The sequence below is a fragment of the Metopolophium dirhodum genome, chromosome 5 (assembly GCF_019925205.1).
Source record: "Metopolophium dirhodum isolate CAU chromosome 5, ASM1992520v1, whole genome shotgun sequence".
Classification (NCBI taxonomy): domain Eukaryota; kingdom Metazoa; phylum Arthropoda; class Insecta; order Hemiptera; family Aphididae; genus Metopolophium; species Metopolophium dirhodum.
Genome location: NC_083564.1, coordinates 3796029 through 3810803, shown reverse-complemented (window position 1 = coordinate 3810803; position 14775 = coordinate 3796029). Strand labels below are relative to the sequence as shown.

At 33.1% G+C, this 14775-nt stretch overlaps 1 protein-coding gene across 5 annotated transcripts in view; it reads left to right on the top strand.

The window, feature by feature from the left end:
- Positions 1–4467: 4467 nt before the first annotated feature.
- Positions 4468–14775, top strand: part of LOC132945882 (glutamate-gated chloride channel) — a 37149-nt gene continuing 26841 nt past the window's right edge. For 2 of the 5 annotated variants that reach the window (XM_061015680.1, XM_061015681.1), the window contains exon 1: positions 4469–4706. The gene's annotated coding sequence lies outside the window, so the exon portion shown is untranslated. Of the gene's footprint in view, positions 4707–14775 lie in introns of all 5 variants that reach the window. The other 3 variants (XM_061015683.1, XM_061015684.1, XM_061015682.1) reach the window with 2 other exon arrangements.

Below are 14775 nucleotides of genomic sequence, written 5' to 3'. Positions count from 1 at the left end.
ATTTCTTTGCTGTTGAACTCATAATTAATTGGAAATTCAGAGAAATTAAGGTAAAGAGAAAAAGAGTAGAAATTAATTAAGTTGATATAAGATGTACAGTCGTAGAAAAATGGAGGAGGCTAAGGTGATTAAAAAGGATATGGGATATGTCTGCGGTTTTCGTCCGAAGGGGGGGGGGGCATGATTTGGAAAAGGATGTTTGCAAGTTTGGTAATTTTGGTCTTGATTATTCTGTCGATGAGTGCAGGTCTTATTAACTCAATTGTTTTAAATACTTTGTTTGTGTCAGTGCCGGACACTTAACACAAATCTTAGATGTTTATAAATTTGTTGGAGGAGTTTTCTAAAATGTTCTTGAACTGTGTGAAGGTTAGGCCCATAGGTATCTTATCGTTTAGGCCGACAATTGGCTCAAAAGGTGCTAACTGTTTATTTATTGAGTCTACATTTTTTTTTTTTCTGATGAACTGGTTATAAGGTTATCTATTTGTTTAATGCCGTAAATTTCCGTGAAGACTATTGATTCAGTTTGGGAAAGGTAGTTGTTTGGTTGTTGTTGCCTCAACAAAATGTTGAATATTTTTTTTTTTCGTTTTCGGTATTTGAGTCTATATTTGAAACGTTATTAGATTGTGATTATTTACCGTGTAGTTGGACTTCGGAGATGTTGGTGGTGTTATTAATTCTTCGTGAACATTATTAGAGATATGGTTAATTGGTTGAGGTTTTAATTGGATAGTAGATAGTGATGTTGCCGCTTTCGAGGAGTCCGGCTGTGGAGTCGTCGCCCATTATCTGAGCGACTATAGGCCGTGCGTGTTTGTTATCTAATTATATTTGTAATATAGTATAGGTATTTTAATTTAAATGCATATTACTCGTGAGTCGTGTGTGTCAGCGTGTTTCTTTGATATCGAGAGCTATTAAAACGAGGTATGGTACACACGTGTTGCACGGTTGACTGTCAAACACGAACTTACTATATTATTATTTAATTAATTAATTGTTGTGTGCAAAAGTAAAATCGGTAATATTTCAACTACTAATTCATTTTTTCAAATTATTCTTATTGTTAAAACTATTCTTAGACGAGTATTCAGATTTGTTTGAAAAAAGATTGTACTTACAATTTATAAATATTATTTTTACATCACTTTAGTGTCCAGTGATTCACCAATTTTGTGACAATATTCTACTCAAAATTATAGTTCCAACGAAACTATGTAAGATAAATAACATATTTTGACAAATTATGGGAATAAGTCATATTAAAAAACTGAAATGTATTTAGATCTCTATAAGAATAATACGACTAGACGGAGTAAGTGAGTTCAGTAACATTACTTCAAAAACACGAACTCTGGTTTTTTTTATGATTTTTCTAGTTATACTAGAAAATAAATTATTGTTTTTATATAATTTTCAGTTTATAATATTTAATTAATTACCTACCTACTCACTTCATTTTTTTTTTTTTTTTTTTGTAAACATACCAATTAAATCTTTTGATCAAATTGTATTGCTATGCAGAATTTAAGTTACACATAATACACATTACACACGACACACTTCTAACGTTATTTTATTACAATTAATATAATATACGAGTAAAAAAGTGTGCATATATCTTTGGATCTGCAAACAAAAGCATGCCGCCAAACACTATTTAAATAGTATTATAATATAACTTACTAATAACGCATAATATATAGACGGCAGAAAATCAAAATTGTCCCTCTACATATGTGTACTGTAACAGTGTAACCATACCGTCAAATATTAAAATTTGAATAATATAAACATAGGTATGTTTAACAAAGATAAAACAAATAAAGAACAATAATGAATGAAATCACATGCATAATTATTGCACTCTAGAACGCACAAAAAAGTCCTCGACGTCGGGGCTATAGACACTAGTGTGCAACCCGTCATTCGACCGGGTGAATGCGAATAAACGAAGAATTGTGGTTCACGCGGTAATTCCATTCTACAATATTCTATTATTTTATTTGTTTAGTTGTTTTATCATTATAATATCAAAAAAATATCACGATAATTCTGCGAGGAAATGTCGTAGCTCGGCCGTTAGGATATGTTTTAAATATAACCTTACAACAAAATTGGGTGTGTCACCATATTTCACCGCGATCATAATGTCACATAGATATACTTACTTGGATTTTCCTATCCCGTATACAACACAATATACGCGCACATTATAGGTTTATAAATTTTAAATTAGCGTCGTAGAGATTATGATATTGTCACTGTATATTCCTACAAGGAGCCTGCAAATAATGTGGGTGACTGATGTGCATCCCACTTTTACGAGCCGCCCGGGGGCGTTGTTACCCGTTGTCACTGCTATATCGAAAATCGAACTGCGCCCTTCTTCGGGCCAAAAGTTACACGAAGTCTTGTTCATGACTCGTCTCTTCACATACTGTACATCACTATTCGTCTAATATTGCGCCCTCGAGGATGTTCACTGTGAAAAACGAATCTCAAATCGAAGCCGAGCTGATCGATGCCATGACCGCCGAGCGTCGGATTTGTGTATATTTTTAATTTAATATACTTATCAGTTGTCATAGCAATAATAGTCATTACAATAGGAGCTGGTTTGGACAATCCTAGTAAAAAATTTATCGGCCAACGTGTATAATAATCGGGTAACCCTCAGTACTCAGTAACTCTGTTTAAGTTATTAGGTAGGTAAAAACATATCGTTCTATCATGCATACAGAGTCATACAATATGTTTTTTAATATTATATTTTAAGGTATACCTAATGTAAGCTAATAATATCTGTTCGTATAAGTCTTGTTTGACTCAGAACTCAGAAATCGATCACTAGCAAATGCGTACAAAGAAGAGGGGTGGTTTAAAATTGGATCAACATTTTTAAGTACCTATGTAATTGATCTTTATCTCGTTCTTTGCGTCTTAACATTTTACCCTCACACCACCAACTCCCATGATCATTTTTATCATGTCAACTCAAATCGAAGCAATCATAATGAATGTTATGCGTGTGAATGACTCGTAACCTGTATAATATAATGATAATAAGACTGTACTATATATTCACATTACGCACATTAAAGAGAATTTATACGGCAACGGAGTAAAAATAAAAATGTTTACGACTGGCAAAAAAATGGTCAAATTTTATGTTGTTCGTATCATGTTTATATTTTACTTTACAACATAAAACCGTGATTTGTGAGTCGCGTCGAGTTAAGCCGTGGACTAAATTTGTCCCAGTAGTATAGTTAGCCAATCCCTCATCAACGGACAAGATGGTGTTGTAGTTATTAAGATTTGCGAGAACGAAGATTCTAATGTTCCTATAATATACTGGGGAGGGAGTCGCTGCAGCTACGATAATCCCCTAATGCTATAGGGGTTGGGAACATATTTTTCACTCCCCGTGATAGTAATTACTGTTCGCGTTTATACACGACATAATATTATGTAGGTAATTATAGTATTAATTACAACTCTATAAAAATAATTACGAGCATAGTATTATCGATCGTTGCTGTTAATATTAGGAATTGTATGCTGTGTAATATGTATGATCCATTGCAGTGTTACAACTAAGGGTAGATAGGAGACGCTCAAAATTAAGCATCCCCCTAAAAAAAAAAAATTCTGGCTAAATTATGAAATGGTGTTGGTTTTTTGTTATTTTCATGTTCTAATATTATTAATGTTAAAAAAAAAAAAACAGGAACATAATAATACAGCGGTGGGTGTACAGAACTGTGTGTAGACCATTTTTATGATTGGCTAACTTGGCTCACGATAGTGTCACGTGAATTCGCTTCGCTCAGAATCTAAAATGTCTGATGGTGGTATGCTGGAGGGAGGTTTGGGAGTGGATCCCTACGGGTTATTTGAAGGTAAAAGTTTTGGTTAGGTCTGCAGCCCCCCCCCCCCCAGAGTTTTAACCATAGTTGCACCCACGCGTTCGCCGTTTGTCCGTACCCATATTACATCTAAATAATTACTGATTATTACATCTCACACACACGTCCGGTCGACCGCTGCAGACGCCCTGCAGTGACCACCGCCCTTGCCGACAGAAGGAAAAACGGTCTACCTGAGGAGGGTTGTCGGAGGGACCGACGGAGACTGACATCGAAAATAAAATGAACGTTTTTTATTTAAAAAAAAACTCCTGCGGAACGTCAATCGCTCGCGCTTCATTAGGCCCTCGGCGGGGTCGTCGTCGCGCGCGCCTCATCGGAGAACGCCGCCGCCGCCGCCCGACACCCACCACCACCGCCGCCAGCCACAGACCACCCCGTCGGCCACCCACAAAAGTCGGGACGGCGCTTGCGTTGGTGGTCCACCGGGCCCAGTCTCCGGGGGGCTGCCCGCGCCCGGTCGATACGCGCACTCCCGGTCGGTGGCGGCGGCGGCGGCGGCGGCGGCGAGTTACGCGCGCACACCGACTGTGCGCCGCGTATACATGCAGAGCACCAGCGGCAGCAGCACCAGCAGGAGGTGTTCTCTCTGTTGCTCGGTTTGGTGGTGGTGTGGTCCTCCGTGTTCGGTTCGCGCGCGCCGACAGACGACACATCTCCACGGCCGACGGACAGCGACGGACGTGGGCCTCGCCGGCGCGAAATGCAGGGCCGTGTTCTCTTGTTGTAGCGAGACCGCCGCCGCCGAGTAGACGCCGCCGACCAGCGGTGAGTAGAGTTAACAATAACGAGCACGCGACTGTTTATTTTTTCTCTCTATAATCTTCGTCGTCGTGACGACGTGCGTTAATAATAATAAATTATTAGGTGAATTATAATTAATAATTAATAATTATAACATTATAATCATCCCGTCGCGAGATACCGTGACGTCGTGCCGATAACAACACAACAGTCGTGTACTCTGTAATATTGTCTATATTAATATTTACATTGTCAGCAGCGATTAATAATAAATTATACTTTTTACCATTTTGTTGTCGTCGTCGTTGTTGTTATTTGTTCACGGATAGTTCAAAAATCGCAACGGTTGTACTTGTGCATACTATAATATATTATGATAATAGTGTATATACATTTATTTTATTTGTTTATCTTTGATGTCATAATTATAGGGTTCTGGTGCGGGCGACAGATTGGGTATAATATATAGGTGCGGTATGTGGTACATGTGTGGTAATAATATTATTTACACATTTATCTTCAATAATATTGTTCATTTATCGCATTTCAGTAGGCTCGCATATGTTATAAAAATTTATGCGCTACAATAACAGACACGTAGTGATGGGCACCCACGGCTGTTGTCATAACTGTTAAAATTGCCGTTTTACATTTTAATAATATTGTACTGATGTCGTTGTGTGTACGCAAATATTATGCGTCCGAGAAATAATTTTACAAATATATTATGCTCTGCACGCGTTTATGTGTCTTACTTTTCAGGTATGTCAGAGCCATAAGTATAAGGTTATTGGTCACACAATAATATTATATTATATTATTATATTATATTACCCTGATTATACGGTTTTAATTTTATCGAATATCAATATTCGAGGGGGTAAAAATTTTAAAATGTTCGCTTGTATAGAATCAAAACAATTATATAATATGTATTCGACTGCCTACTACGGTATCGACGACAATTAATTATCCTGAAATCGAACTTAATAATATAATACAAACCGCTTTTAACTGGATCAGATTTCAGTAAAACCAGTGATGTTTTTTTTTTTATCATTGCAATAGTATATTATAATATATAGGTATCATGCACAAATTAGAAATGTACGATTTCGTTAGACCTTAAATATTGTTATAATATAAGGGTATAACGTTATACAATATCGTCGTTTTTCCAAAACCAAAATACATTTTCGAGCGTAATTAAACATTTTTTTAATGTATCTCGAATATTTTAATTATCTAACATTTGCTTGTTTCAAGAACTTTGAAATTTATTTATGTTACGTTATAGTCATACAATATTATGAATTATGTTAAAAAACGTTGGCCTTTCGTAAATCTCAAATAACAACTGCAATGAAATTTCTAAACACGATTAACTATAGTTCTACTATTATATTATACGTTTCATTTTCATCTAAAAAGAAATATTTTAATAGATTTGCATTATTTAAAAACGTATCTATAAACCAGTTCTGTTAATGAAATTAATTGTTAATTCACTTAACTATGCGTAATAGTTTAAATTCCAATATGGATGGATTGTGTTTAAGATTTTATGTACCTATTTCGCTAACGTTTCATTAATGGAAATAAATGTAGGCCCAAACTGCAAAATATTATATTTTATTAAATTATTGCGTAGATATTCATTATTATGCACTTAACTCATTCACTACTATTATAATATCATAGTCGCATAATCCTTGTTAAATTGTGTGGCTACGAGTTGTTAAAATAACTGTTTTAAAATTCAGCTTTATTTTTAATCCCTTCACAAGTTAAAATATTTTTCAAAAACTGAATTCGATACGTGCAACTCTATGTGTAATTAGTGTAAACTGAATATTATAACGTATAGTCGTATAGGGAACCCTTCGTTTTGTGCGTCGTCTGCCAAATTTCCGGTCGACCCCCATAACGCATTGCAAAATCAATATTGCAATAAAATCAAATAATATACTTGAAAACAAAACAAAATACGCTATGAAATCCCATTGGCAGCACGATATTATGGGGTGTTTGGTGTGTAGTTAAAATCTTCCGACTCTATTGAATATTTGGATATATGACCATAGTTTATTACGAAATGTACCTACCTATTTGTTTGTAAATAATTGATTTACTTAATTTTCACTAAACATTTCAATAATTCTCGATCTTGAAAAATAAAATGAACATTTTTAAGTCCAGTTTATACTTTATATTCTGTATTTTTTTTTCAAAACAAAAATAAAGGTTCGTAATTTATTGTATCGATATAAAGACTGGAAGTTTAATTAATATTGTATTATCTAGCTATTTTTGCGAATTACTGATGTCACGTTTTTATAAAATGAACTTACGATTCGACATAAAAAAACATGAGCCCTGATCGGAATAATTATATTATTTGAATATAATTATTTATCATTTTGCTAACAAATTAAAAATAACAATTTCATAAAGTTTGTACGTGACTGAAACGAGACGAGTGTTAGGTGGGTGTGGGTATAATAGAATAATTAATTAAAATACCAGGGAAGGTCGCAATGTGTAATCTACACGAAAACGCAGGTAGGTACTTACAATATGATATCTACCTATTCCATATTATATTTCATTTAGGAACCCGTATTGTTAAATGTTTCTTAAAATGTTTTAAATAATTAAAAACACGATTATCACGATTATGTGTTATATTATATCAATTAATAATGTGGCCGTTCTCCTGTTGAATTCCTACTCCAAATATAATTAACTTATTCCGTAAGTAAAACACACTCGATTTACATTATTTCTACTTGGAGTTATTGGTACATTATTATATTATTAAAATTGTAATCATCCAAAATATTAAAACCGCTGTACCTTAGGTATGAACTTAAATATCATTTTCGGTCAGCCTCAGTAACTGATTCATCTTGTACCTACACATATATATTATACCTACGCTTGTCTAGAAAAATTAATAAATTTCTAAATTTATTACTTGACATTTAATCATAAGTCGACAATGTGCAATGTGGATAGTGAATGCAAGTAATTTACGTTTTCTGTGTAAATCATCTCATTTGTGATAAATAATTAGATTTTATATTATGTTATTTAATAAGAATGTGCATGATGACAATAATATAAAACATACAATTTATACTGAAAATAAATTGTGAACAATAAGGGAAAACGTTGTTGAATTCCTCACACCATTACTGTAATTTACTCAATTGTCATTTGTCACTAATTTTTTTTACCTCTTGTATTGTTATCTCATATAATCCTTAAGATCTTACGACACAATCCCATCACTTGGGTGACGACAGTTTGCTGAAAATCTTTGTAATTATCCTTTATTGTCCCATGAGTTTATTGTGGTTTATACAGCATATATTATGATCGAAATTAACAAACGCGCCATTTAATTTAATTTACATCATTGTTCTTTCTTGTTTCATATTTAAGAAGACACTGAAAAAAATAAAATTAGGTACAATTTCAATGATTCTTAACTTTAAGTGAAGAAAACATTAACAGCAAACAAATCGAACATTAAGCCCATAATATAGTACATGCTTTTAATCATACGTAATTCACACATTTCATTCGTAACCATAAGAGTGTTGCAGATTGAAATAAACATTTCATTTAACAAATACGCGATGACTATTGTTCTTACAAGAGGAATTTTCATGCATATTATAATACTTTAAGTATATTGTACTTAAATAATAATGATAATGGTAGTAGGTTTATGTATATAAAACAATATTTGTATAGGTATAGGTACCTATATGCGTATTTACTGCTCCTAAGTAATATTACATTTCTATGAATTTTCAAGCAATCACAGAGAAATAGATAATTATAAAAAAAAGTAATTTAAATTACTTGATGCATTTTAAAAGTTTATATTTTTTGTTTTTCCTTAAATATTGTATAATATGTTCTGTTAAAAATTGTATGTAGCCCATTGAAAGAGCGTAAGAGATACTTTTACTATATTGGTTGTTAATTTATTAATATTTGTTGTTATTGCTTTTCTATAAGTTTTCTTGATAATATAACTGTATACTTAATTACTAAAATAAAAATAGATATATTAAATTCATATGTAGGTACCCAAATACTTTATAATTTTTCTTGCTACTTTCCAAATTGAAGTTTTAAAGTTTTCTATTTCTTTGTCAATCTCTTTCATTACGTTTAAACTATTATCTATTCGCATAATAAATGTATAGAACAATAAATATACAGATAATAAAATATTTGCAGAAACAAATTAGTTCAAAAATTAAACAATAATCTATGAACATTTTAAACATGTCAATATCAAAATAGTTTCAGTCAAAAAAGACGCATATCGCCAAAACTTTTGAAAATTCTAAACAGCGTTTGCGTATTTTGCTAAGCTTTGTCTGTCTAATTTTAAGCCAATAAATATACTTTTAATTTTAGTTTACGTTGACACAAGTGATAAACTAACAACACACAAGTTCTTATAAAAAACCTTCTTTTTTTACAAATTTCGTGATTTGTTTTTACATCGCTAATAATTATTATACATAATATAACGTATAATATATTATGTAAATAACAAAGTACCTACCTATAGGTGCTGACTCTTTTTTTATCTAGTTCGTTGAGGTTTAACTAGTACAAAATAAATTTATACGACCAGGCAATATTATAATATTTTGATATAATACGCTAAAATTATAATATTATTGTAAAGAATGATTTAAATGCATTATAAGAAAATAATAAAATTTTATTTCAAGCGATTAAAAAAACAAAAACATTTTTTTCCTGGGATTAAATAATTATTTTTGATGAGAGAACCAACAATAATACGATTATGTTTGTTAAAAAAATGTTATTTTAAAATAAAAATGTTAAATATATTATTGTTTACTTTTAAAAATAACTAATATAATACTTTTCTGCATGTAGATTACGTATATTGCTGCATCGTGCATATTGTACGTCATATTATGAACAGGTTCTAAAAAGAAGCGAATATTAATTATAATTTAATTTAATGTATTTATAATTTATATACATTTAAAAAAACCATTGTAAAAATCAATATAAAATTTCATTGTCAATAACTGTGTACTATAATTGCCAATAATGCCGTAAATTTGTTTTTTAGATAAATAATTTTTAAAAAAAACTCACAATAAACATTTTACACTTCAATATTTTGTCCTCGACAAATTTCAAACACTTTGAAAGATATGATAAACTCAACAGTAACGAGTCAATTATTATTATGCGTTTCCGGAAAACTTAAACTCGTTTTGAACTTGTGTATTGTTCACTTTGATTTTCCGGCGAAGCACTGCTGCAGTGACCATGATGGTAGAATATGATACAACTTATAATTGGACGGTATATCAAATATATACAATATATACAATATTATACATGTACCGTGATTTGGTGTTTTATAATATTTAAGTACTTTCTTCCGGATTCCAATTAAAATGTCGTCGACAGATGTATTTAAAATGTTTCTTTCGGCTGCGTTACGAAATTATAACTCGTTAACTATACAAAGTTCTAAGTCGCAGTACACTTTTTTCGTTTGTATATCGATCTTGTAATAATATGTGTGCGCGATGCGTTTTACACTGAAGCTATACCTACAACGTGTGTAATATTTGCACATTCGCCATTAAATGTATAAAACAACGGAATATTTTACGTGATAATAATATAATACCAACGGGTACGTGAAGGATTTGTTTTATATTTTTTGCTCGCAATTTTTGGTAGGTAGGTACGTTCGTTTTATCCGTCTCTATCTCCTATATAATCCCTAATAAATGTCCACTCGACATATACGCCTATATATATGCCTACCTAATTAGTATCCGAATGTCGACAGTGTGTTACTAATGGACAAAAAATGTGCCATATCTAGTTTAAAAGAAAAAAACCCATTTTTGATGCAATGCAGTGTGTTTACACAGGATAAACATATTAAAAATATTAAATCGAAACGCGTTTAATTTTCAACAGGCCCCGGGGTCACGCTTTGTACTCCAGTGCTTTAATTATTATTTAATTTGTTATATAATTTTCTTCAAAACATGAAAATTCCATTAACGCTATTATTCGTATGCAAGATTTACCGAGTAGACACAAAAACTCGTGTTCTTGGCGATAATTTCCTGGTGTTGAAAATTCTGGCATTTAGCCAAGTCAATTCAGAGAATTTCCAGGGAGGCAAGTACCGGGCCGCGTAATTCTTAAACAAGTATACCCGTTAAGAGTAATAAGTGGTAATGGCATGTGATTTTGTACAAAATTTCAAGTTTTCGAGATTATGTATAAATAAAAAAAAAAATTAAAATTAACACCGCTTGGATGTCTAAATTTAATTATTTCAATTATTATATTAATAATTGATTTCTAACTTTTTACATACATAATAATAAACCTAACCTATAATTGAATATAACATAATTATAAAGAAAAATAAATATCAACATTTTCGTTGTAACGTAATAATTTATTATTTTAATTATTATTTTGTATGGAATTAAGCAGGGCAATTTTATTTAGCTATGTGCATAAAGTTTTTCGTTTGAGCAAAAAGGTTAGGTACGTAATCATAACGACATATATTACGCTAGAATAGTTTTTATATACAAGCTTTTTACACCACTCGACCTATTTTTATCAGATATCCTGAATGAAAAAATTATTCAAGTGCGTCAATCCTGAAAGCGCCACAACACGGAGATTTTATGACGTTTATTTTTAAAATGCACGGACAAATTTTTTTATGAACCCGACCAAACAATTGACCGCGTGAATAAATTTAAAACGAACTCGCGAACCAAAGAACAATGAGCACATAACATAATTTTATTGTGACTGCACGTCTGCACCGTGTAGGTAGGTATACCTATACTGTGTTTGGACGTTATTTTTAACGACCGAAATCGTTTGTTGTATTTGATATCATGTAAAGTAGTGTTCGTCATACAATACCAAAGTCATCGCGGACATGCGGACAATACACGAGAGGACTTTACGGTTTACTTCAGAAATGCACAATGATATAATATTTGACATATTTTTAATGATATGCATTATAAGTTATAACAATAATTTCACTACACTCGGCCCATTAGAATATTTCCGTACTTACCTATGTCATTGCCGTTATTGACTATAATATTGTATAGTAAATTGCACTGCGTGAGCTTTTCTGGCGGTCTGTAAGGATATAATATAATATGACGCGATACCTTCTGCAGGATCACGTGCAATGAGTTCCGTTAATGTGATAAGTGATGACATCGGTGAAGGTAATTTTGCTGATTATCATACTTATCTCATGTTATTATACTCGCGAATTTCATAAAAATTAATAAAATTATACAATTATTAAAATTCCATTACCGAAAAGAAACTATACCTGTCAATAGTTGATTGGTGGTTTTTGACGTGTTGCCTATTCGTTAGGACAATTTATCAGGCTGCAATTAAAACACACATTCGTCATTTGTATTTTATGATGCAAATAACAATGACATTAACATGAAAAAATCGAACAAAAACTTTCGGCTAACTATATTTAAATAGCGATACAAGCGATACAAGAATTTTTAATATTTTATATATATTTGTACAAATGTATACATGAATACACGTATATTATTTCTCTTGACTCTGAAACAACTTAAGCCCAGCTCTAATATTCTCGAAATAATACCGTACAAAACCTGGATCGTGTTGCATTTAAGAAAACATCATTCTCATTTGAACGCACGATGTGCAGCCATCACAATGGACGTCTGATTGGGTGAATTTTTTTTTCTCAAAATGTTACGATTCACAAAATCGCTCTATCCCACTCGGTGTATTTATTGGTTTTGGTCTTATAAATACGCGTAATATGGCGAGATGTATAATACAATACGCCATATAACAATACTATTTACACATATTATTATTATTATTATTATACTGACGGGTACTAACATTTTCATGATCAATATAATATCGTATAATGTGCACAAGTACGAATAAATTTCTCCGCAAATTTTCCGGTGCAATCTAAGTACGGTGGAATTCCCGTCCAATAGAATGTGATGCATTTATATATACCTACACAAATATCGCGTGGGTGCACCACGACGGTCGTGTTGCTGTTATCTGTCGGCATAACTACTTAACCTACCCATCACGGGGGTTGACTCCGACGAAAATATGTATTCATAATGGTGCGTTATACAGTATCATTCAAATGACTGTTTTCGAAAAAGGCACGCGTGTTAGCTGACCTGCTGCAGTTCGGTCGGGTACAACAGGCGGTCCAGTGAATCGTTGATAACAATTTCGGTACATCATCTCGCGTAAGACGATATAATATTATCCCGGCAGTCCGTGCGCGTATACTCATTGCTCGCACACAGACATGATATTATAACAATATAGAAGTGTGACGGACCGATAGGGTTTTACATTTTTGACACCGGCACGTACGCCTGCCTGGCTGCCCAAAATAGATAACAATAATGTGTGTGTGTGGGGGGGGGGGGGGGCACTGGACTGACATCGCGCGCAGCTTCAGTGGTTGTGATAATGTATCGTAATATTATATTGTCATGGCGAAATCCGCGCAGTAAGTATATACCCTCTACGGGTAGTGCGCGGACCGTCGGTTTGGCCGAAAAACAGCTGAATCCGTAGGAGCGAAAATAATAATTTGATTTTATACTCGCGATAAGATAAAGCTGCGAGAGAAAAAAAACAATAATAATAATAATAATAATAAAAACGCGATTTCGGCGTTTCCCGTAAAATTTAATTATCGGTCGTTGCCGACGCTCACGTTTGTCGCATTACGCGTTCCGCAAACTCTGATGTTTTTTTTTTAGTTCCGTTATACTTTTCGAGCTGTAAGTTGTTTGTTTTTCGTATAGTTTAATTTTTTTTTTTATTTATTTATTTAATTTTATTGTTTGATTTATGATATTTATGTGCACGCGTATACACATAGTGTGTGTGTGTGTGTGTGTGCGAGACTCTAAGACTACGGACAACGGTGAATTCGAGAGGCGTGTGAATACACACCACTATCGCGTACACATACAGTGTGTGCAGTAAAAATTTGTCAGGTTGTTTTGTTTCGGTGTTTTATATACTTTTCTCTCGTTTCGTTTTTTTTATTTTTTTCATTCGTGTACTTAACACACACACACACACACACACAAGTATTTATACGTATATATATATATATAATATATTTATAGGTGTTATTCGTTGTGCACCACGCCCCGCTAAAAGCTTTGAAACGTGATGATACAAACGCTAGAGGAATAACACGCGGCGATTTTCATATAATATATATTTTTATTTTTCTAGTTCATATCGGCGGTGCCCGTGCCCGACAACCGTAGCTGGTACCATCATAAATACGCTATAATAATAATATTATCATATTATTATATTATTACAACTACAACAATAATCGTACGAGCGCGCCGTTTGCGTTTTATAACTTATATTATATACCTACTATGCAGTATTATAGGTTCACGCGCGCGTGCAAATACTTGTGAAAATACGCCTATAGTCCGTCGTTTGTGTCCGTCTTGTTTGGTAAAAAGTAAAATAATTATACGATTAAGCGCGTGGAGCTGCGAAAAGAAAAACGTCGTTAACGAGTGGCCGCGGGCTTGGTTTTATTGCATCCGACGAAAATGCTCCGGTTTATACGGCAATAATATTATAAATTGTAACGCATAATATCATTGAAACGACTGTAGTTTACGGTGTCGAGGTATAACGAAATTCTTTCGGGTCAACTACGGCGCATGCCGAAATCCATTCTTCCAAAAAGTAGACATGCTCGTCTGCGTTCCCCGACAGTTTTATTATGCGATCGGCGTGCCTCATCATAATATAATACGGCACATCTAAAAAAAATAAAAAGACGAAAATCCATACTGTATCAACCAGTGGTCCGTAAGAACCGCTATATTACGTCCGAGGACATTTTTCTCCCGTCAACCCCCTTTGTGCTGCAACCGAAATCGAAATATCATTCGCCTCCGTTAGTGGCGTTTATCGAAAACGAATCGTTTAT